Below are 23586 nucleotides of genomic sequence, written 5' to 3' on the forward strand. Positions count from 1 at the left end.
CGCTGCCTCTCAATCGCACACGCAGTCCTTCTCATTGCTTAATAACTTCGTCTGAAAAAGAACGGGAGCCTTTTCTCTTGGAGCGTTTATACCCCAGCAGAATCAGAGAGAAAAATCAGATGCCACAAGGTGTTCTTTAAAGGGGAGAGGAGAAGGGGGAAGCAGGGCAGTAAAGCCTGGTCCAGGCAGGGGTGCGAGGAGCGGAGCAGGGGCTGGTCCACAGCATCGTGTCCCAGGGCTGCCCCCGCCTCCCCTCTTGCCGCAGGCAAGCAGGCGGCGTCAGTTCTGCAGGGGAGGAGGAGAGGCCATATTTGTTCAAATATACGTATATTTTTAACTCCCACAAAAATACTGGTTGTGAAACTTTGGAAGCAGCATTTTTTTAACTTGACACGAAAGCTCGAGTGTATCTGGAAAGCTTTCAGCCCATTTGTGAGATACAAAAGTCAGTGTTCAACCCTTCTATTTCTGGGCATTTAGCTGATTAAATGAAAAGTCAATAAGCCCCGCATCTTTTTGCCTAGAGATCCAGGTATTAGGTGTGCTCAGTGCTGGAAACTCCTGACTGTCTTACATCCCCTCCATTTACTGTTGGGAGTGTTTAGGTCTTATTTAAATGTATGTGGTTAGATACCCAAAATTATTGTTATTCTCTCAAGGCTGGTGAGAACAGATAAGTAAATAAAAGAAGAAAGCATCACAGAAAATGCAAACCAGAACCTGCTTGCCCACTCAGAGGTGCTGGGGGAGAAGTTACAATTACTAGTGAAACCCCAATAAATAATGCTTCAGGCTTGTAACTGCAAATCTTTCTAATAGAATCTGGCTATTTCATGCCCTACACCATAAATCAGTGCCCCCGATGAGTAGGCTTTGAATGGCTGGACAAAAATAATTAATCAAGATTAAATCAAAAGCAGCATGCTGCATGCAAAGGCAGTGTTAGCCAGGATGCATTCCGAGGAAAGAAATCACTTAGAAGTGGCTTATAAATCTGGGACATGTCTGAGGTTGATGTGAGGAAATGTGACTGGTATGGATTTTCAGGTTCTATTGTGCATAGATATTGCATATGGTTAAGTCTTTCTGCTCCTGCAGACAGCATCAGATTTCAGACCACATGTATCTTGCAGCTTTGTCTACCAAAGGCAACAGGCGACGATGCTGGGTTGAAGGACCGCTCTCACACCCCTCCTGCCATGGCACTCAGCGAAGCAGCGTCTTGATTTCTGCCAGCAGAGATGCAGAGAGGACCACAAAGAGCAAAAAGAAACCTGGGGAGATCAGACACCATTTGTGGTTTTACTGAGTAGATGAAGGACATGCAAAATCTGGAAAAATAAACATTGATGGGATATAGTTTTACTCCATTTTAGCTGACGTTCTCCCTTGTGGTGTCTGACCGAACTGAGCGCTGTGTGTATTTTCAAGCAGATTGGAAGCGACAGTGTTCTGATAGCTACTGCACTGAGCACTGGCCCAATCATTGAGTGTTTATCCAGTTTTTCGCTGGTATTTATTGACCATTAATGAATCAGGACTTATTCTTCACAGACACTGATTGAGCTGAAGCTAAGCCTGTGACACAACCAGAATCAATGCTCAGAAATACAAGAACATACACTTGCAAGCAGCAACAGGTAAATTAAATATGCGCCAGAGTTGGTCTGTTTACCTCATGTGAAATAATGCCCTATTTCAAATTCATCCTTAATGTCCTCTCTTAAACCAACCTAATATATTTTTTACACGTAACATTCCTGTCTGGAATATTTTTCAGCTTATTTTCTCCAATTCTTCTCTCAGGGAGCAAAGATTTGCATAACGTTAGGTCAAAAGCCCACTGAGGATATACTACATGGAAATTTTGTAAAACAGATTCATCCTCAGGCTGTGAAGGGGAACTGGGCTCAGAGCGCGGCTTTACAAAGGCAGCGAAAGCCAGACAATACCCAGAGGATCTGCTTCCTGCTACCAACAGTGCCCAGCTGAAAATGTGAAGGCGCTGAATAGTTAATAGATCCATCACTACGGTACATAAAGCAGCCATCGCCAGGGCAATATAAAAACCTCCCCAGAAGAATGATAAGGTGGTTACTGAAAAGTGATTATGATTCATAAGCTCATAGAAGGGGCAGGGCTGGCGCTAAGTGTCTCAGCACGACAGAGTCACCTTTAATGGAGTGGCTGTACACCTACTACTCAGGAATGGAGCACGCCTTGTTATCCTCAATTCCCGTCTCTCAGCATGGGTAAAAAATTCTATTTGGGATAATTTTTAACTTTTAAATAGCGAATAATATACATTTTCTTGGAATTCTGCCTTTCAGCAAAAAGAACGATAATCTTAACTTTTTTAATAGCCTTCATCATTCAGCAATCATGCTGAGAGGATTGATAGTAATAGACATATTTTATTATTTTTACAGCAGGTTGTAAGGGAAATGAATGTTAGTTTCTGTGTCAAATGAAGGTCACCCTGACCACCACTTGTTCTAGAGAAACTTCAGAGCAACTGGTGCTATAGTTCAACTTACAGTTAACATCATTAATGAGGAACGGGAAAAAACAGCCTTAAAAATTCAGTGTACAAAAAAAATCTGCAATGCCCAAACAAAATCAATAACACAGTATGAAAAATGGCCTAGGAAGTAAAATAGTTGATCTGCTGGCTCGTTTGGAAATACTTCCTCCTGACCTGAAGTTTCAACTAAAGGAAATACGAGTTTTTTACCTAAACCTGTGCTCATTTTTTTAATGAACTCCAACCTGACCAAAAAGAGCCCAAGTTGCCTAATTCTGACTCCTGGTCACGTTTCTTTTCTCTCCGCCCGTTCGTTCAGGTCGTTCTGGAGGACTTGTGGCGCTGGGTCACAGTGGGCTTGGTGGGACAGGGGAGAGCGCCACGGGCAACAACACAGCATGGGGAACCGGATTTTAAGGTTTTGTGATCTTACTGTTTTTTCTTTTTTTAGGACTTGGGGTGTGTCTCTGCTCTGGGGCTCAGAATCAGTATGTTCCTCCATCTGTAGCTGAAGAAGGAAATACGGTGGGGAAGTATCCCCAGTGAAAATCATGGACGAGAGGAGATCCCAGGTATTTCTGCTGTGGTGTTGGGGGACTCTCACATCAGGTCACTGTGCCTCAGAAAGCATTTTGCTGCTATAAGCATGGCTCAAGTTCCTTCTAAACACTGTGGATGCTCACACTGACACCTGTGAAAGCTTTTGGGGCAGTTGCTCACACTAAACACCTGTGAAGTCTTGGGTTAGTTTTCCTTCCCCCTGTGCAGGCAACCTTATGGGTAGGCCCTTGTGTTCTCTGTCTTAGCGTGTTCTGAAAATGCCCGTATTTGCAGTCTGAGGCAGAACTGGGCTCCTCAGCTGCAGACAAGCTGCTTGAGTTGATTCCTCTTCCAAACCCATCAGGTGCACAAGGTGCTGATTTTAAAAAAGGGGCACACACAGGAGGTTTTCATGAGTGCCTGATGACCACATGTGTTCTCCAGCCTGATAAGTAGGTTATAAATGGAAGAGGAAAGAGAGGAGCTGTATGTAGTTCCCTTGGCCTGAAGAAGCTGGCCTGTGGAGGAGGATGGGATGTGTACAGCGCTGCTAGAGTTGCCTCCTTAGCAGGATGGTGAGTGAAGCCAGCTGGCTGTACAGACCCCACTTTGTACCCCAGTGCTAGACCAGTTTGAATTAAATCGGAGAAGTTTGTGGCTACCAGTTTTGGGTTATGTTCCAAAAACCATGCCTTCTTTTGTCTTATCAGGTTTTGCCTGTTTTGCTGCTAACTAGCATTTATTTTATATTTTTTATTATATTATTTATTATTTATATTATTATATTCATTATTAATACATTATTATATATTTCTATTGTGCCTGGTGAATCATAGGCAATGGAGGGTGGGGGAGAAACAACGTATCGGGTGTGCAAGAATAGAAACGATCCTTAAAATATGTTGGGGTGGAACAGCAAGGATTAGAAGAGGATAGCAATTGTCTTTTTATCTGTAAGAGATTTTCCCCACCCAGAATCAGTCTTGAGAATCTTCCTGCTTTTTCCAAAAATAAAGTCCCTCTTATATCCAAAACACTTCAGAGTCATTTCATCTCCTGCTTAACTCCTGGCTAATAATTTCATCTTTCATTTCCTCCTATTGTTCCCCCTGGCATGCATCCCATCTATTATAAGCCCCAGATATCATAAAGCAATTTTTTTAGATTTAGGGAGAGGGGAAATAAGCGTCAGGTGGTTTGAAGTAAGGTTTTTATAGCAGCACAAGCTCTGGAAGCGTTGCACAGAGACTAGTATTAAAGAAATAGCTCCATGGGAGGAAACTAGAGTGAGGAGACAAAGCAGCCCCAGCTTTCTGTAAGCTGTAATACTGCCAAAGCAAAGGTAATTGCTCCTATTTAGGACTCTAATGCAAAATGGTGCTTTGCAGACAATAAGGAGAGAGATGAAGTTTTTGCAGTCACAAAGTAGCCACTAGATAAATACTCATGAGAGCTGGGATCTTCTGAAAAATCTCCATCTAATTACCGTACCTAAAATGTTGGCTGCAAAACAGTGTATTTACAAAATCAAAATGTCTGTAAATATGGCTATTGCTGCGGAGTCCATCAGCTGGACTAGAGACTCAGTAAGGATTGGGCTCTGCTACATCGTATCTCGAGGAGCTGCGCTACTTCCACGGCTTCCTTCTTTCCACTGAAACAGCTCTGATACTTTAACTTTCCTTTGTCTCACAAAGGTGGATCGGAATCCCCAAAATATCCGCAAAACCTGGGTCAGAGGCTTGTCTGAGAGTGCGAAGTGTAGTGGTGTAGCTCTGTTAATGAACCCTTCAAGATCTGTTTCTTTTCCCTCCTATACCCATACCACAGTGTTCTGCCTAGCAGGATGCAGAAAGGTGTGTGGTGTTCTTTGGCCATTTAGACAGGGCAGGATGATGGGGCTTCCTGGAGGATGCTCGTGGTCCTGCTGGTAAAGCTACAGAAGTAGTGGTTGGAGGAAGAGGAGGTGCAGATACTGCAATTTGATTTGCACTGGTGCTTTTTATTCAGTTCAGAAACAAAGTGTGTAACTTGCAAGAGATGGGGTACTGCATCACAAAATTGCTCCAGGAGTCCCAAATCATTAGAAAACCTCTAGAGATCAGACTTAGCTGTGGAACAGGAAATCTGGGTGCTGCTCTGGACTGGAAGACCTGTCTCAGTCACTGAATTTTCTCTCCTTTGTCTGAAATGTAAGGGACGCTTATAACCTGTAATGCAAATAGCTGCCTATGCTTTGATGTGTAGAACTCAAGGCTAATTAGAGAGTATTCTTGCAAATCACAGCTTTTCACCAAACTCTTCATCTCCCCTACCTCAGGGCCCTGAACCAGAAGGCTGACCCTTTGCAGGCATCTCGTGCTGTTGTGGGTTTGAACATTAGAAGAGCAACCCTGCCAGGCCCAGGGAACCTAAAGTTGTTCTTGAGGATATCTTTCACAGGTCACCTCACCTCCTGTGCCAAACATAGCCTTGATGGGAAATGAAGGTCAGAAAAGTGCAGTTTGATATATTTTTTTTTCTGAAGAATTTTTCATGGAAAGGCTGTAGGAGGGCTGCTGGAGAGGAAAGTTTAGAAAGGGAATAAGAACGCTAAGGATACAGAAGTGGCTCTACCAGGTCAGTCCAAGGGCCAGCTTCATTTGAATGTGAGATAGCAATACCAGAGGAAATGGTGAAGGCATCAGAAAAAGATGGAAGGTGCCTCAGAGAGTATTAGGAAATAAATAACACACAATGTGAGTTTGTTGTTAGCTCATCCACAGCACGCATCTTTCTCTTGTCTCTGTCTGAAACATTGTCCACTGAATTCCTGTCTATTGTAATTTGGTCTAACTGTATGTTTTCATATAGAACTACCGAGGGGATAAATGTTCACCTCTCGTTGAACAGTTATTAATGTTGGTAACAAGGGAGGTGTGATAGCTCTGTTTTATGCCAGTTGTGTGAACCTCTTTGAGGGATACAGGAATAAGGTTTCCTGTGGTGTATGCTGTGATGACTTGCAGAGTGATGGTTCACTATGCCAAGGCGCTGCGTGTTGTTAATGACGTGTATTTCCAGCAGCTCCCTAGGACATGCGCTTGCTGCACTGCTCAGCTGTAAGCCTGAATCTCTTGAATATTCCAGCACTTCCAGTGACTGGTGTGTTTAAAATTAGTGTGCAAGGACCTAGGCCTAGCCTACAAATGTTAGGTTTCTTTAAAACCTCCCTGTTCTGGATTAATTGTTGTTCACCTGTAACTGTGTTTTGGATTTAATGAACAGTTATGATGATAACCAGGTTCTCACTCTTTATGGAAAGGCAGCACTTCATAAATACTGAAATGTGCTCTTTCTACAGCTGTGCTGGTTTCCTACAAACCTGGAAATGGAATTATGTGGCTGCTGTCTTAGGGCTGTAGCTATTGAATAGCTATTGCTAACAGATTCATCCGAAATGCATAAATAAGGAGAGGAATTCCATATGGTCTGGAAAAACAAACAAATACCACACAAATGTGGCACGGTGTTTCTGAAGAGGAGGAAAGAGTGTGTTTGCTCTTTTCGTCTTGCAGTATGAAGATACTGCAGTGTTACAACGAAAGCCTTACTGTCTTCAGCCTTGTGCCAGCTCCTTGCCCTCCCAGGGTTTGCTCCACCAGCCCTCCTACCTGTTGTGTGCGCTCATGGCTGAGGTTCCCTGAATATCTTTGATGTGAATATATGCAGTGATTTATTATGAATGACACCTTGTGTGAATTTTTTTTCCCCTTGATGTCTCTGGAAGGGTGGGTTGAACTGGGAAGACAGATAACAAATGGGAAGTTATTGGACCACAGGTGGAATATACAAATCTAAAAAGAAATTAATTGCTGATGTTCAGCTGCAACAGCTAGTGAGAGCTTCTTAGAAGATGATGTGAGACACAGGGAGAAAATAACTGCAGGACCTTGTAGAAACTTCTAGGATATTTTAGTCAGGTGAAACTGAGATTAGATTATTTTAAATCTTATGTAAACCCTAGAGTAAGTGGATATAGCTCATGAATTCAAAATGCGTGTTTGGGACCAGTCCCTTTCATGAAGCTACTGGTGTAACCTAGTAGCAATAACATGATTCTGAACTTTGCGGCAGGATACTCATCGACTTTACATGAAGAGTTTGATTCAGTTGTAAAAACTCCTGAAATGGCAAGAGCACAGGGTTTCCTGAAAGCATCGCAGCCACCCCCCACCTCATCCCCTCAAGCGACACAGGAAGATCAGAGAGAGCCAGGAGAAGGGAAGGCCTTTCAGAGAAGAAGGTAGTAAAAGATATTTTTGGAGGGTAACATTAAATGGAGCAAAAAGAAAGAGAACAAGATCTGCTGCAGTGAGTATTTTCAGCATGGGAAGATGCATGGGAAAGGGTTTTTCTTTTTTTGTTGTTGTTTGTTTTTGTTTTTAATTATCCAGTGGAAAGTCCTCAGGAGAGCTGTGAAAAACTAGCTAAATATTTTATAAAGAAAAATAGGTTGTTTCACTGCAGAACTTGAGGAAGGGAAGCCTCCTAGTGAGAAATTCCTGGAAATGTGGCAGAACAAAGGAAAAGGCCTCATAGTGAGAGAAGCAAGAGTTGGTGGGTTGCCCCCAACTGGGGGTCTCTGAGGATCTTTGAGGGTGGGAGAAGATATGGATATACTGGTCTGAAGCATCGTTGAAGCTGCTATGTGGCTTTAAATCATTGTGGGAGCAAGTCGGTGTTGAACATGTAGAGACCCAGAAAGATGACCAGATGTTACTGTTCTCTTCCCCTCCACCTCTTCTGTTAGTAGAGAGGCTGGCCTGAGGCAGCAAAGAGTTAAAACTACGACAAAAACTCTAGGCAGATTAAACATTAAATTATTCTGACACTCATTATATTAAACAGTCAGTTATTTACTAGTGGCACCAGAGAGAGCATACGAATTCTCTAGATCAGAACAAATGCAGTGATGCAGTCCAGGCTATTTTTAATAGTAAAGCTTTGGACACAGTGTGCTGAATCTGATGTGTCCCATCACTATGTGCATCATTCAAAGCTTTTATAAACAGCCATGCTTTTTCAGGAGTCAGACGTTAGGCAAGCACTTGGGCAGCACCACGGCAGAGTGACGTAGCAGCATGATAAACATTCGCAGAGATCCAAGTAGGGCCTTGAGATGGCTAAATGTTTGGGAAAACAGATTATGTGGGAAGGAGGGGTTGTTACAGGACTTGGAAGGCTGTATTAGCTGTTCCAGCAATGTTTAAGAAGCAAATTCTCTCGAGCCTCCAAATTCCCAGAGTCCTCTCAAGGTCTATGCCAATCAAAATAGGAGCAGGTTGCTGAAGAACTCTTTCAGCAAAGGGTAATGTATTTCTCCTGCTGCTTGCAGCAATGTAGCAATAGCAGAGGAAACTCCCGCAAATGTCAGGAGGCAGCTGTACAAGTCAGGATGCCACTTCTTCCTCCTGCCTGTGTTGGATGTGTGGAGACGAGTTGAACTGCCAAGTGCGCTGACTCTTCCTCTCTCCCCGCAAGATTGCTGCATTCAAATCGTGCATGCAGGAGTGACTGCGTGATAATCTTGTCAGAGCTGTAGAGGGAGTGATTTTTAATTTACAGTGTGTTCTAGTATAAGTTGACCTGGTTTTTAAGTACCTGTACCTCTTGTGTAACAGAAGTACAGCTCAGGGACCGCTTCCTTGGAGACATTGCATTGCAACCAGCAGCTTGTAGCATTACTGGTGCAGGAGGGGGTGTGGGTATTTGAGGATGTGTGGTGGTGGTTTAGGTTCCCTATTTCTCATCTTAAACATGGGTTCTGGAGCCGACCTGCAACGCAATACAAAGATGAACTGTCAGGAATTAGTGCCATAGATGTGGGACCCCCACACATGTACTACAGTGACATGTTTTTTGGGAAGCTACTGGTTGTGGATCCTTAGAGGAGAGGAGCTGGTAGGTCCTGTAGGAAGGCAGTGCATCAAAAGAGGGAAGAGTATTTTGTATATGCGTGGGACACAACCACCTTGTGTTCCCCATATTGCCTCTGTGCAGGCTGCAAACCCTTTACAGCTGGGATAGGCTTTTTGCTGACTTGCGTGGTGGACTTTTAGCTCTAACTGAAGTGGAGAGGCAAACTGAAATATGAGTGAGATCAGAAAACAGGCTATCTAGCTGACCTACAAAGTAGTATTATTTAACAGCAGCAACAAACACACTGACAAGCCATTGGAGAAATTACACAAAATATGAAGCAGCAACTGTATGATTTAAACGCAGAAGGGCAATGCAGAATTGATGTTCAGTGTCGGTTCCCAAGTGCTTTTGTCATCATCTGTTACAAGCACTTTGTACCCGCCCAACTGATGCAATTCCCATGAATGTCTTGGCAGTACTTGAGTTACATCCCACCCCAAGGGAGCTGACCCTTGCTTCACTGAGAGGGGGGGAAGAAAGTCCCTCTCGGGATTCAGCGACCCTGTTCCAGTCTGACCATGTACTTTCTGATGGCTTGCTGAGGTCATATGTGTTGACTTAGCCTATTCCTGCGTAATAAAAATTGGCAAATCTCTTTGGAGGGACTCTATGACTCTGCACTTACTGAGCAGCAGCAGACTGCCGAGTTGTACCTCGTTTCAACAGTTCACACGATACTGTGACGTGTTTCCATAAGCTGGAGGAAAGAGATGTGCAAGGCAAAGAGGTCAAAATGGATCAGGGAGAAGGTGCTACCTCACCATGAAAAGCCGTCCTAAACAATTCATCTGGGATCAGAAAGGTCATGTTGTAGAGTAAATAAATGGAGACAGCATTGACAGCAATGCTTTCCTACCAACACAAAGAAAGGAAGCGAGCACGTGTTCTTGAAGCATGTATCAGCAGCAGAAAGGAATTTATAACTGTTGCCTTACGAAAAGTAAAATTCAAAACTAGAAAGAATAAATAAAATCATGAAAATACAGAAAGAGAAATAATGCAAAAACAATGTGCGGAAAGGAGGAAGAAAATAGAGCTCAGGGAAGAAGATGAAAGAGAATAGTGAAGAGAATGATCAAACAGAAGGATTTAAAAATAGAAGTTGAAGGGTGATGCTCCTTTTCCCATTAGATGCTCAGATTAAAATTAAAAACAAGGTGTTTGGAAATGAAGGTAGTGAATGAAGCAGGGAACTGGGATGCTGTCATCAAAAGAAGGAATGCTTTCAAAGAACGCTAAGACAGAGAGAGATAGGAAAAATTCTTGCCTATGTTGTTGGCAGCCCCTCTCTCTTCACCTCCATCTCATTCCTGCAGCATTGTGTCGCTCACTCAATCTGTCGGGAGCACTGATGATAATGGAGTAAGGAGAAAAATAAAGAGTGAGCTGAACTTTGGCTCTGCATATTAGCACAGAAATCAGACGTTCTGAAATTTTCTTTATTTTTTTTCCCCCAGCTGAAAGTTACAGACAACTTTAAATGGAAACAATTGAAATGTGATATAGCTAAAACTTCTTTCATGCACTGCTCCCCAAATGGAGTGCTACACAATGTCACAGTGGCATGCTTCAATCTTTTTCTTTCAAATGACTTTTTTAAGCATACGTAGTGTGGAGAATCTCCACAAAAGTCAAACTGAGAATGCTGTGCACCCTGTCATGGCTTTGTTTTGGTGCAAGGAAATAAGAGTTTGCACTAAGAGAACTCTGCCGGTGCTGCTTCTGCCCTTAGTGCTTGAAGTAGGTTTCTCCTCAGCTGGCATCTGCTGCTGTTGATTGATGAATCACATCAGCTCCATTGGCATAGAAACAAAAACATTGCAAAAGTTCTTTCAAATATGGAGAATTAAATGGCTAATGGGGTAGGCTGAGATCACCTGAAGACGTTAGCTATCTCTCATCCAGTAGTCTGATTTAGTTTTAGGAGCCATCCAAATATTTGCACCTCTTAAGGCTTTAAAAAATAAAAGCCTTTGCTATGGTGCTATGGAAAATGTGACAATGTTTCATAGGGATCTGGCTGAGCCAGCAATCCTCAGGACTGAGATCACTGAGGGTATGGCAGCAGGGCCTGGCTGTGCTAATGTGCGCAGATGCTGCAGCCTGGGCTGACACAGCCAAGCTGGCGGTGCGGTCGGGCTGGTCCATCCTTTATAGGATACCGTCACCTCGGTGTAGAAGTGCCAAATGAGAAAGGGGTCTCAGCCTCCGGAAAAAGCAGCATGAGAAGAGTGACAGAGCAGTGAGGCAGAAAAAGAAGAACACAGAAGGCCACAGGAAAAGCAAGTGAGGTATTTTCTGTCTGGATATATGCTGTGGCAATTAGCAACAGCACTTTTGAGAATAAATGAATCCAGACACTGACTGTGATACAGGTTTTGAGATCCCTTTCCCCTTAAGTAAAACTGCTGATTTTAAAGTGAAACCCTCTGTTGTAAAGACAACAAAGATATTTGTTTGCCCTGCTTCTGGAATAACCACTGATGGGACTGGGATGTACCTGGGACACAGCACAGGACTTCCATTTGGGAAGGAAGTGCCAAGTGGGAGATGAACTTCAACAGGATCTAGGTCTGCTCAGGACCCAGACCACTCAAAAATTCAGCATGTCTTCTGCTTGCCTGTCCTCCCTGTTTTGATACTCAGCCACAGCTCTGCGTTCCCTGTTGGTTTCATTTTGCCAAATATAAAAACTGGGATTGCAATACTACCAGTGATGCGCTAGGACTCTTTAAAATGGATGGTTGTTTTTTTGGATGCTCTGAAAAGGCCATAAACTAAACTTGACTCTTTCTCCATATATTAAGCCCAGCTGCTGCTTCCCTTTCTGATCTAATCTACAATAGGTGGTTGTCATATCCTGAATACTTCTCCTCCTGGATCTCTCTGTGGTTTCTGTAAAAAGTCAGGCATTCTTGCTGGAGAAATACAATATGCACATAAATCTGGCATGTTGTTCATTTCAGAAGGCTAAATCCTATATCATCCATCCCATGACAAAGTCTGAGTGGTTGCAGCAATGTACTGTCACAGATTGCATCTCCAGAATATAAGCACCACAAACTTTGCACTTCATGGAATAAACACTACAGCTGAAATGTGAAAATACTTCTGCAGATGCTGCAGTGTCGCTGCAGTGAAAGAACAATGCTGTGTTATTGATTCGGCTGAAATGCTTCTTGCGGAGCAAGCATCAAAGCAAGGCTGTTTTATCAGTTTACATACTTTAAGCAGAGAGTTTATTTCTTGCATAATCCTCCTCAAGGCGCTCTGGTGGCTGAGCAGAACCGTTGCCAGAAGTGCCTGCTTCCTGCTCTGCAAATGTAATTTCTGCTGCCTTCCCTCTGGTTTTTGGGCTGCCTTCTGTGAGTTCTCTATATGTGCTGTTGCTGGGTCTGAGAGAGGGCCTTTTTTAGTTTTCATGAAGAAAACATGGATTTGGATTTTTAAGACAAAAATGGCTTGTTTGTTCCTTTGAGATCAGTCTCATCTCGCTATGAAAGTGTGCTAGAGCAAGGGACAGTTTTCTCCATGTGCAGAGGATCACACCAGGGCCAAAAACTACCGTGTCTTGCTTGACTGCAGGTCTGCTGCATTGCACTTCAGCCATCTGTTCATCAGTCCCTCTAGCTGTAAAACAGCCTTGGTAAAAATGATTAGCTGTGAGCATTTTGAGACCAGTTGGCCTCTACCAGACAGGTTTGGCTTTAGATAGTGTGCTTTAATGTGGGGCTTCTGCAGCCTAGTATCCTTAGAGATCTCTCTTCTGTTTCTGTGCTCTCCTGTCGATATTAAGACGGACATCTTCTAAAGATAACTTATACCTTGAACCAATAGTGAGGACCATAAAAAAGAAGTTAATAACCGTACCTTTGCACTGAGTCCAGCTCAGGGAATTTTCCTTCCATGAACTTCATGGGAGATGCATACCATGACAAAGATGAAGCTGTTTTAGGATGTAGGTGAGATGGGCTTATTGCTTTCAAGGGTGAAATATCTGCCTCAGATGGGAAGCCTTCTGCACTTTGCATATTCACAAGTCATTAAATAGCTGGATATTTCTGTTGTCTTGCTTATAGTAAAACCGGAGCGGTGTAGACTGAGTTGTATTTACAGAGATGTGCTTGAGCAGTGAGCAATGTCCATCTCCTGTGGTCCCCTACCCCCATGTCCTGCTCCCAAGACCAGGCTTAGCTTTCTCTTGGATATTTTGGTTTATACATGATTAATGCAGTGGCTCCCAGGAAATAATGCTACCCGAGCTTAGAAATGGTGTGAGTATCTGCTGTTACCTTTATTTCCTACTTTTGTTGAAGCTCCCCGAGTTTGGTTGTGGTGGGACTGATCTAACATGAGGCTTCTCTGGCTCTGCTGATGAGGCACTCAGCAGGTGAGAAGGGTGCTCCTTGTCCCCCCTCTTGGACTAGGGACTGTTTTGACCTCTGCTGTTGCTCTTCTCGCCCCTACTGCCACCTGAATTGTTTCTGTCCAAAATAAAGCTGTTAACATCTATTTTCGTTGTGCTGGATAAGCCTGTGTAGCAGTTTCAAGGAGAGAGAACAAGCGCAGCAATTCTTTTTTGGGACACTTTGTTCCTAAGCACAGGAAGTTATAAAATTGCTGATAATGAGCTAGTTCATTCATAGCTGATGCCAGAAATGACTGCCTTCTGTCAAGGCACCGTCTTCATGAAAGAGCTGAGGATTGAGAAAAGCATGGAGCTGTCAGTTCTGACTCTTTCAGTTACAGTGGATGCTTTTTTTGCCTTGAAGTCTGTTATCTTCAACTGTTTCCCTCAGAGGAGTAGATAGCCTTGGTCCAGGCTGGGCTCTGCTTGCTTTTTTAGTAATTAACAACACTTCCCCAGTGCCATTTCTCTGTTGTGGATTCTACCGATCAGATGCCAAAGGTTATTTTCTGAGCTGTTGTAAATGGTTGACGTTTCAGCTCCTGTATTGTTACTGGGGCATTATGAGAACTATTTTCTAAATGTATTTCCCAACATCAGAGTAATTCTATATTTACTTCTCAAGATGCAATAAGTTCATAGAAGAAAAGATCCCCGGACTGAAACGTGGTTCTTGGAACTAATCAGGCATACTGCTTTTATGAGTACAATTTAAATCAAACTAAGTTATGGGTGAGTGACAGTATCTCTCTTATTTCAGCAAAACCTTGTTTTGTGTTTTTTGCATTCAGCATAGAGAGACAAGGATTCATTTTCTTGAATAGCTTCCTATTTTGTGTACTTAACATACTTGTGGGAAAACAAATGATCTACAGGGGTGGATTTTGGTATTAATTCTGTTTTCCCATCTCTGGTCCCACCCGATATCTCTGGAACATCAGGAGATATGTCATGACTTCAGGGAGGATGGTTCATGGCTGTTTCTGGTTACAGGCACGTCTGGGAATCTAAACAATATTGCAGGACATGCTGGAGCACGGATTACTTGCAACAAGGGCACATTGACCCAAACTTCTTTCTTTTGTTACCGCTTCTGTTGTTTTTGTGGGCATTTTTTTAGGGGTGGCCTTGACTATAAAATTGCTGTCAGTTCATTCCCCCTCTGTTTCATTTGTGGCTTCGCTGCTGAGGCTTTCAGTAAGGCTCATCATTAAATTGACTGGAAGACTTGTAAAGGGCAGATAATGTGAGGAGGTGGCCCTGTAAGTCAGGGTCTCCTTTCCAGCGTCCTGTGTCCTCTGTCCTCGAGGTATCAGCTAAGGTTGCATGGAAGCGGGAAGCAAATTGCACAATGTATAGCCCTGATTCAGAGTGTTACGGATTTCCTATTCGCCTGTATCTATTGGGGGGACTGGGGGGACTTCAGGGTAAAATAATTCAGGGCATTTGTTCTGGTAGTCTCCTTGCTCTCTTAGAAGGGCCCTGGTTAGGCCGTGAGACAAGTGCACCTCATTGTGACTTTCCCATATAACTCCCTCCCCTCTATCTTTCTAACCTTGGTTTTAGATCTATTACGAGCTGTTCTTCAAGGCAGGGCAGGTATCCAGAATAATGCTTTTTTTTCAGCCAGAGCAAAAAAAAAAAAAAAAAAATATATTTTCCCAACCAGGCTGAGGTTCCCGCTGCCTCAGATTTGCTGATGCAACGGTTATATCTACCTAATCTGCTTTAGGATTGACAAGTGGCAGTGACATTGTAATGGCTACTTTGACTTTTGCCATGTTAATTTGGTAAAGAAAATTTACCTAAGTCTACCCAGGGTTGTGCTTAACAGGATATGATCTAGGAATTCAGTGTTTATATAGTATAATGTGTTGGTATCTTTGAACTGATGCTTTTGTATTTAAGCACGAGCTTTAGAATACCTCATTTCTTAAACTAAAAATATCTGTGCCTCTTCGTGTTATTGAGACTGAAGAGTTAGAGGAGTTCTTCAGTTTTAAATCTAAAACAAGTTGTAGAATTCATCTTGGCTGCACTGAAGGGTCTGAAGCTGGGGACTGGTCTAGTCCTCTCCTTGCCAGTGTTTTGCAACAGAAGTAGAGGCAGAACAGCCAGCCACTGGGGAAGAGGAAAATCTGCTGTCACTCTAGCAAGCTCTGAGAGACTCTGGGTCCTCCTACAAGCTATTACTTGGTCCCTGAAGTTGGTTTACACTGCTAGACAGATATCCAGCTATGTTGCAAGAAGGGAACCCTTGCCCTAAGGCTCTTTACTCCTAACAGTCCACACAGATAAGTGTTGCTTGCAGCCAGGGAACCTAATTTTCAGAGCAATGAAGTAAAGCCAACAGGATTGGTGACAAGGGCTTGCCTTTCCTAGACAGGATTCATCTCAGGAGAGCACAGTAGCCAACGGCTCTGACATTGCTGCAGCAGAATAACCATGAACCTGGGGTACATCCTGGCCTGTGAGTACTATGGAGATTTTCTTGTAGCCTCTAGCAATGACTTTTAGGTGGAGTCATTAGACACAGGGCAAGTAATTTAATGGTAAAATTTTAGTAGCTTGTGTGCATGCTGTAGTCTGGTTGAGAAAGTGATATGATTGTTATTAATGCGCGGGGAGTTGAAGCCCTCCTAAATGTGCCTTGCATATGTTTTTAAAAGAATTAAATTGCAGGACTGGATCATCCCATAGAGAATATACGTCTGCTCAGAAAACAAATCGGGATGTAATATTACATATACGGTAGATCTTATGTATGTTATTTTTGTGCCTCCACAGTGATAAGCCTGTTCAGTTATGGGTAGCTTTATGCATAAATCTCAGCATATATGCCACTAGAGTCACATACTTCTGCTGTTGCAGTTGCTGGGTTGTGCTGATACAAACTTAAGCAGGATTTGTCCACATAAAAAAAGAAAACGCGTGTGTATCTAATCAAATGCCACCTTATTGTATACTCCTGTTCGACTCTACTGATTTCAGCAAAGATACGAATGTTACTAACATCAGGCTTTGGCTTTGCTGTGTGGGTTTGCAGGTTTCAGCACAGCAAGGCTTGTTGCTACTCACTGCAGAATTTCTGTCACAGGGAAAAGTTGTTACATTCACACAGGGAAAGGCATTCAGTTAGAAGTTGGTTTTTTTGTTTAAAGCATTTTTCAAAGCAGCGCAGTTGACAGAATTAACTGTCCCCCATTAATGGAATGTGAGTGTGAAGCTGCTGAAAGCAGCTGAAGAACCAGGAGAGAGCTGGGAAATCTGCAATCCATTGGCTGCACTAACAACAGTGAGAAACATCTGCACTGCCAGTCTCTCGATTCTGCTGGTTACGCTTAATTATTTAGAGCAGAGCGAACATTTGAGCTCGGGATTTTTTTGTGTTTTTTTCCCCTCTGAGTAGATGCATTAACATTTTCGCAGTGATTTGTACAGATAAGGTAGTGATTCCAAGTGTGTTTCATGATGCAAGATATGCTTTTGGAGACTTTCAGATACTTAAGTGAAGAACACAAAATGATCTTGCTATTTCATCAATCAGTGTAAAATGCTGCCTGTGATTACTTTTAATGTAGCTGTTAATCTCTTGAACTGCTTGAAAAAATGTTTCAAGTGCAGTGTATTGGTGCATTAAAAGTAAAGCACTGATCAGCGCAATGTAGTGCCAAAGTCAGTTTGCATGTTTGATGGCTACAAGAGACATCAGGCTGGTGATAGTGCTGAACATTGGGACAACTGTTTGTTTTTTTTTTTTCTTCGGGAACGAAGCAAGTATGTAGCAAATGGTATCTTTTTCTGGTCATAAAAACTCATATATTTATAGACTTTGTGCAGTGGAAACTAAAACTATTTGTCATAGACTGAAACACCAGTGATGAGTAATGAAATGCATACATCTCAAAGTAACATGATGTTCTATAATCTTTATGAAATGTTTCCAACAAATCGCATACAGATGCATATCATCCATTAGGGGGCAGGAGCCTCAGGGTTTTTAATCCCAGGTTGGGCACTTCTTTTCTTTTTGCTTGGAAGAAATCTTTTGACTTTTCCATTGAGTTGTTGTCTCTGAGGGTCGCTTTCTTCCCTGACACTAACGTTGTAAAGCCCCACTTAGTGATAGTCTGTAAAGTTAATTAAGGAACAAAGGTTCCACAAAAGACAAGTGTCAGGTACAACTGCTTATATGTTGTATATTTGAAACACATGCGCCGGATAGGACTCTTCAGACAATAAGCTGCACTGAAGTGTCATCAATCACACAACTTTGCATGTCACCCAGAATGGCACTTGGAGGTCAGTCTGCATTGCTCCGGAAAATGACTAACCTGACCAGGTTACAAATGCAATCTGCTTAGTGAAACGTATGACAAGAAATATGGTTGTGGTTAGAAATGGCTAACTTTGTACTCAATTGCTCTGATCTCGTATTTGAGAAGAATACGCTGTTGTGCTCTCCTGCTCTTCTTCAAAGCAGCAGCCCGGTGTTGATGTGCTCTAGTTGGATGATGTGACCAGTAATTACAGTCTGGAGTTTGGGTTGGAGAAACCCTTAGGGCAGTTGCGTCCTCCCGCTAAACACAAAGTATGCACGCTCCTGACCTGCTCCTCTGAAATCACCCATGTCCTAGGTTGGTTCTCTGACAGCTGAGCAAAATCTTCATGCAGCCTATGTTTCAGCACATTTACTGAACAAAATGCTGGTAGCTTGGAAAAATTAGCACAGGATGACAATGAAATGTTGTGTCTAGTTGTTTTGAGCATCATGACAACAGTTTCTCTCATTCGATGGCCTAGTTCAGAGCTTTATGATACCAACAGTGCAATGCCATGAATGTATCTCCAACTTTGCTTATTGGTTTATAATAGAGTGCTGAATCTTGGATGAATGAGGAGATGCAGCATCCCTTGGATTTGTTGATCCAATCAAGCATGTGATTTGTTTTACAAAGAAAAAAAACAGGTGAGGCTTTGTGTAACTGACTTTGATAATTGAATGTTGGAGGGAGCATTACTGGCTGGAGTGTCGCCCTGAGGTGTCAATAAGAGAAAACACAATATTTATTTCGTACAGAAACTATGGTGAGAAATAACCATGGAAACAGTATAATTTGAGCCTGCCAGGTGGTGAAAACAGGCTTTCCCCCCCATTTTTCATTATCACAGCTCCTGTGTGGTGGGAGGAAAGTGTAGGACCAGGCAGCAGGACAACTGTGGAGTGTGAAGCGGTTCACTTCTGGGAAGCAAGGAAGTGCTCTGTTACATTGCTGTTTCTTCTGCATCCAGGCTATGGTCTGGGTGATGCCGGGCTGTTTTTCCAGCAGTGGGGAGAGGATGTGTGATTTGCATGGCTCAGGGATGCTCAGTACTATCCAACTTTGCAAGGATGGCTTATCCAAAACCTATGGGAGCAAGTGCTAAAGGGGAAAAGAGAAACTCATTTGAATGTCCTGGCAATTATTAGATGAGCAAGGGGGACTCCATTGCTCATTTGTACAGTCCTGCTAATAAAGTGTAATCTCAGGAAACCTGAGGATCTCCTAACCCATCCCCTGGCAAAAGAGCTCTCGCCCCCCTTATTAGTGCAATGGAGTGAGAGCAACACTCAATTATAGAAGTGCCAAGGGTGATGAAAATTAATTCCACTGGGGATTTGCCTTCAAATTTTCTTTTCCCCCCTGAGGGAGAGAAGAATGGAGCAGAGAAGAACAAGGTATTAATTTTATAGAAAAGAAACAAAAATGAAATAATGAAGGCTCAGCTCTCCTCAGACATAGGGTGGCTGACCAGTTCAATAGGATGTGGGAAGGACATGTATAGGACTGAAGACTTGCCAGTCATGAAGCCTGGAGAGATGAAGAATAGGAGGATACTTTAAGAGGGTGGGCACCAAAGTCTCATGGAAAGGTCTTCAGGAGGGCATATAATTCAGGAGAAGAGAGCCTCGATAAGATTCATTAGAGAACCATGCAGGTCTCAGTCAAGACTCCAAAAGCAGATGCTGGCTCAAGATGACACCACTGCAATATGAAACATCTAGCCAAGAGGAATAGTTCTGCTGCTCATCCAAGCTCTTCTCTAAGTAATGAGTTTAGTGAAATTTAATTGCAGTTGCTTGTTTTCCAGGTTACAGTAATCATTGTTGTGTTTGAGTATGGGAAATGGAATGGTATTAGCTACAGTCTCTATTTTCTCCCCTCCCAGTCTTCCACACACGCATAATTTTCTCCTGCACTCAGAGAGTGAAGGCTTTGGAAGGCTTTCTCCTAATGTCCATGGAGTCATTGGGCCTCTCTGTGTAATTTAAGAGCTTGTCTTGTGCAAGGCAGTTTAGCATATGCAGCATTAAGCTCAAGTAGAGATGTTCTACTACATTTGTTCCAAATATCTGTAAGATACTAACTTCTGAGTGCTTAAAAAGGGCAGGTTTCTAAATAGTTGAATCTGGGAAAGGGCTGTAGGGACAGAAGGGAGAAAGGCACTTAGGAAGAGATAAGAGCTGTTAAAGGAAGATCTTGATTTCTCTGTTTAGAAGAAGACAAAAATATCAAGAGGGGATTGATCTTGAGTTGTTTTGGATTAGAGTTTATTCCCAATTAATCTGTTCCTTGATATCTATGCCCAGAAAAAACAATTCTGTTTAAATCTTTTGAGGCGTGTTACAAAATAAACATTTCAATTCAATTTGAAGGAGTTAAACAATGTGGTCACACTTGAAGACAGTATATTAAAGTGCTGACAGATGTCCAGGTCCACTTTCCTCCGTAATTAAAGCACTACTTGAGGAAAACCTGAAAGGCTGTTGCCAGATCTCTTCTTTCAACCTTCTTTCATTACATTTGAGGTTCAGGTTTTTGTATACACCTTGGCAGAAACTTGAGAACTACATTTAAATCCAGACTTACATTTGACAAATAGAAATGAGCATGGCTGGGCACTTGTGCATGTTGGAGTTTTATGACTCTCTGCAATGGAGAGTTCAGTCATCGGTTGTGGTGTTCTTTGAAAATTAGCTTCTTCCCCCCCCTTTCATCCCCAGAACTGTATGTTTGTGATATAAAATTTAAATATTTTTATTTCTGTTGCAATATTGCACTCAAAGCTTTCAACACAAATATTTTATTTCTCGTTCATCTGGTTCTCACTCAAAAGTGTGAACTTCTTGCTATATTTGCTTCAAAACAGCAGTTTTGAAGTAAAATCTCAATTATTTTGTTGTGGATGCTCATTCTAACAACTTGGCCAAGCCAATGTCCTTTGTTCATGACCACGTTTTCACAAGATCCCACTGAAATAAATCTATCTCCTCTGCTGTGATTAGAATCTTTCACACTTTTTCTGCTGTATGACCTTGTATCAAGGTCTTATCAGCCAAAGCTGTGTTGGTTTATGCCTATTATCTTATATGAAATCCCTGACTGAGGTTTATTGACCCGTACCTCCTGTTCCAGCTCTGTCAGGAGCAGGACTTCCATTTATTTGTAGTGCTCCTAGCACTGGAAGAGGTGAGGCTGGGGAACTGTTTCTAAGCAGTTACTATGCTGTGTATTAAATTAGCTACTACCTGCTAAATTTTTGCAATGAGTGAAAGGTATTTGCAATGCTTCTTTCTGCAAGTGTGGATTAGGTACCAAATATGCCCTCTGCTCCCTGATGTACGCAGATGACGTGACGTGCCTGGAAGGCAAGGTAGTAATCATTGAAGTCAGATATAAAACTTGTTCTATCTGTTGAACAGAAGGGCATCTGAATGGCTTTGGCTAAATACACTGAGGGCATGAAACATGGGCAGAGCACTGTGGCAGAGTAGGAAAAGCAGCCGTGAACAAGTCTAGCCTTTTCCACTGATCTCAAAAAAAAAAAAAAAAAAAATCAGGACAGGGTATTCGTGAACCATCTGAGAGTACACAACTCTAAAATCTTCCCAGCTGGGACGGACTGGGGGTCCTTACTGTGATATTGCACTAAGTCAATGTGGGATATCTACAGGATGTGCTTATCTCTGTGTAGCCTGCTATTAAGACCAAAGAGAGTCTCTGTTCTTCTGAGATGAAATTTTCCCTTGTCTGTCTCAAAAGGCTTAAGCACAAAGTAGAGCTGGGTTGAACACTCTATCCTGAGGTGAACTGTGCTCTTAGGAAACACCCTGTCATTGTACCCAGCCCGGGCTGGTTATTGTTCTGTAACAGGCATGTGTGCTTATGTTTTAGCTTGACTGGGTGGGTGCTGTAAGATCAACAGAAGTTGGTAATTGCACGCTTAACTGCACTTCCCTTCCCCTTGTATTTAGCAGTTCTGAGAATATGATTTGCTTGCTGTCAGAATATGCATCCACTACCTTGGCGGGAGAAAGAAATATTTCTGCTAGAGATCGTTGTGTTATGGGTTTATTTTTAATGTCTGCCTATTCTTAGTGCCTTTGACAAGAAGAGACATGGTCTCTTCTTCCTTTTCATTTGTTAAAACCTTGCTTCTCGTTGTGGAAGGCTGGTTAGATCATGAGCAGGCTGGGGTTACTCCGATGTAATGCCACCCTAACAGCTGAGTACCTATAGGAATATGTATTTATTGCAGAACCATCCACAAGAATCCTAATAAACGAGACTGCATCTAAGAACTTTGATTCCTGACTGTAAAGGGAACCAAAACAACTGTGAGTCCATAGAAATACAAAAGAAATGTTGACTTACACATAGCATTAAGCAGAAGCTAATGTCCAGATTTGTCTCACAGAGTAGTGTGGATGCCCACTTGAGGGAGAGGGGTTTCCAGCCCGATGGGGCTGATGGCGGGTGGTTGGGATGCATGCCTTGGAAAGGGGGCGGTGCTGACATCTGGAGCCCATAGATGGGATCCAAACTAGGGGAAGAACTGAGTCTGAGTTTTGATACCTTAATATTTGAGGTTATGGATGGGTGCTGGTAAGGATCACCTGTGGGCAACTGTGACAGAAGTTGCCATGTTGAGCAATAAAACAAAAACTAAGCGTTTATTCCTAGTGTGTTTCAGTTAGACTTTGTCTCATATTGTTATTTTGGAAATACTTTAGTGTTAATCCATGCTTGATGTCATTTTAAACTTAAAAACACAAACCCTCAAAAAACCCAACACTTCCCCAAATACTTGATGGCAGTGCATTATCTAAATTTACTCATGTGTTAGGCATTTTAAATTTGCTTCACTGCAGTTTTATTTTGAGTTAGTTCCTAGGGAGAGTGAATAAACAGAAGGACATACCCAAGCTTTCTACGTAGGTTATCTTGGGCATATTTTTTTCTCTGCTACTTGTAATAACTCCTAAGTAATGCTGTAGGTACTGCAGAAAATAAATAGTGCATGCTTAATTTTAGAGGAATGACCGAAGTATGACAACATAAATAGCAATCAGTGGAAAAAAAGTTGCTGGTTCAGATGCTGAAGACAATGTAGCTGAGAGTCTGGAGCTAAGCAGGGAGACAAAGCCCAACAGCTTACCTAGAACCAGGGCTTGTAGGGCACAACTTCATGCCTTGTCTTTGGACCTAGGTTGGCCAGGCAGAAGCTAGGCTGAGCCGAACTCCCTGCTCCAGAGGAATGCCCTAACTGCTGTGGGGCACACCACCGGCTGCTCTAGTAACCCTGTGTTCTTAGAGAAGCAAACCTTTTGTAGACATGCCAAATTTCCGCTATGCAAATCCCCTCTTAGGAAAGGGAACACCCACAGTAACCATGTATTTAAACCTCCAATCTGAAACCTGGGGTACTACTCAAATTCTCTTTTTTTTTTTTTTTTTTCCCCGCTCATTCTTTTTTTAACTTAAGCAGTCATCATGTTGCAAATGGAAGCTATTAAATCTCTGGGCAACCAGAGCATCTAAGAGTAAAGTTTCCTCCCTTCCTGCCCCAGCTGCAGACAGAAAGCTAGCTCGTATTAGAATAGTATTTTCTAGGCTCTTGTGTGAACCACATAATGCAAAGCGTTGAGTAATGCTGTCTATGGAGTTGCTAGGGAGGAAGTACTGGGAAACTGGAGTGCCTTGCTTTGCAATGACCATCTTTCTCTGTACAGACCTTCTGACATGCGTGGAGCAGTCTCAGCTTGAAATGTATCAGAATTCTCCAGGCTTTCTCTTTTTGTATGCATTGCTTTTGTGTCACTCATATA

The 23586-nt window shown here is 42.6% G+C and overlaps 1 long non-coding RNA gene across 1 annotated transcript in view; it reads left to right on the forward strand.

Moving 5' to 3' along the window:
- The first annotated feature begins 15648 nt into the window (after positions 1-15648).
- The window catches only part of LOC134521476 (uncharacterized), a 44070-nt gene continuing 36132 nt past the window's right edge, over positions 15649-23586 (forward strand). The window contains exon 1 of the long non-coding RNA XR_010072773.1: positions 15649-15906. This is a non-coding gene — a long non-coding RNA (uncharacterized LOC134521476). The remainder of the gene's footprint in view (positions 15907-23586) is intronic.

Source organism: Chroicocephalus ridibundus, chromosome 10 (genome assembly GCF_963924245.1).
Source record: "Chroicocephalus ridibundus chromosome 10, bChrRid1.1, whole genome shotgun sequence".
NCBI lineage: Eukaryota > Metazoa > Chordata > Aves > Charadriiformes > Laridae > Chroicocephalus > Chroicocephalus ridibundus.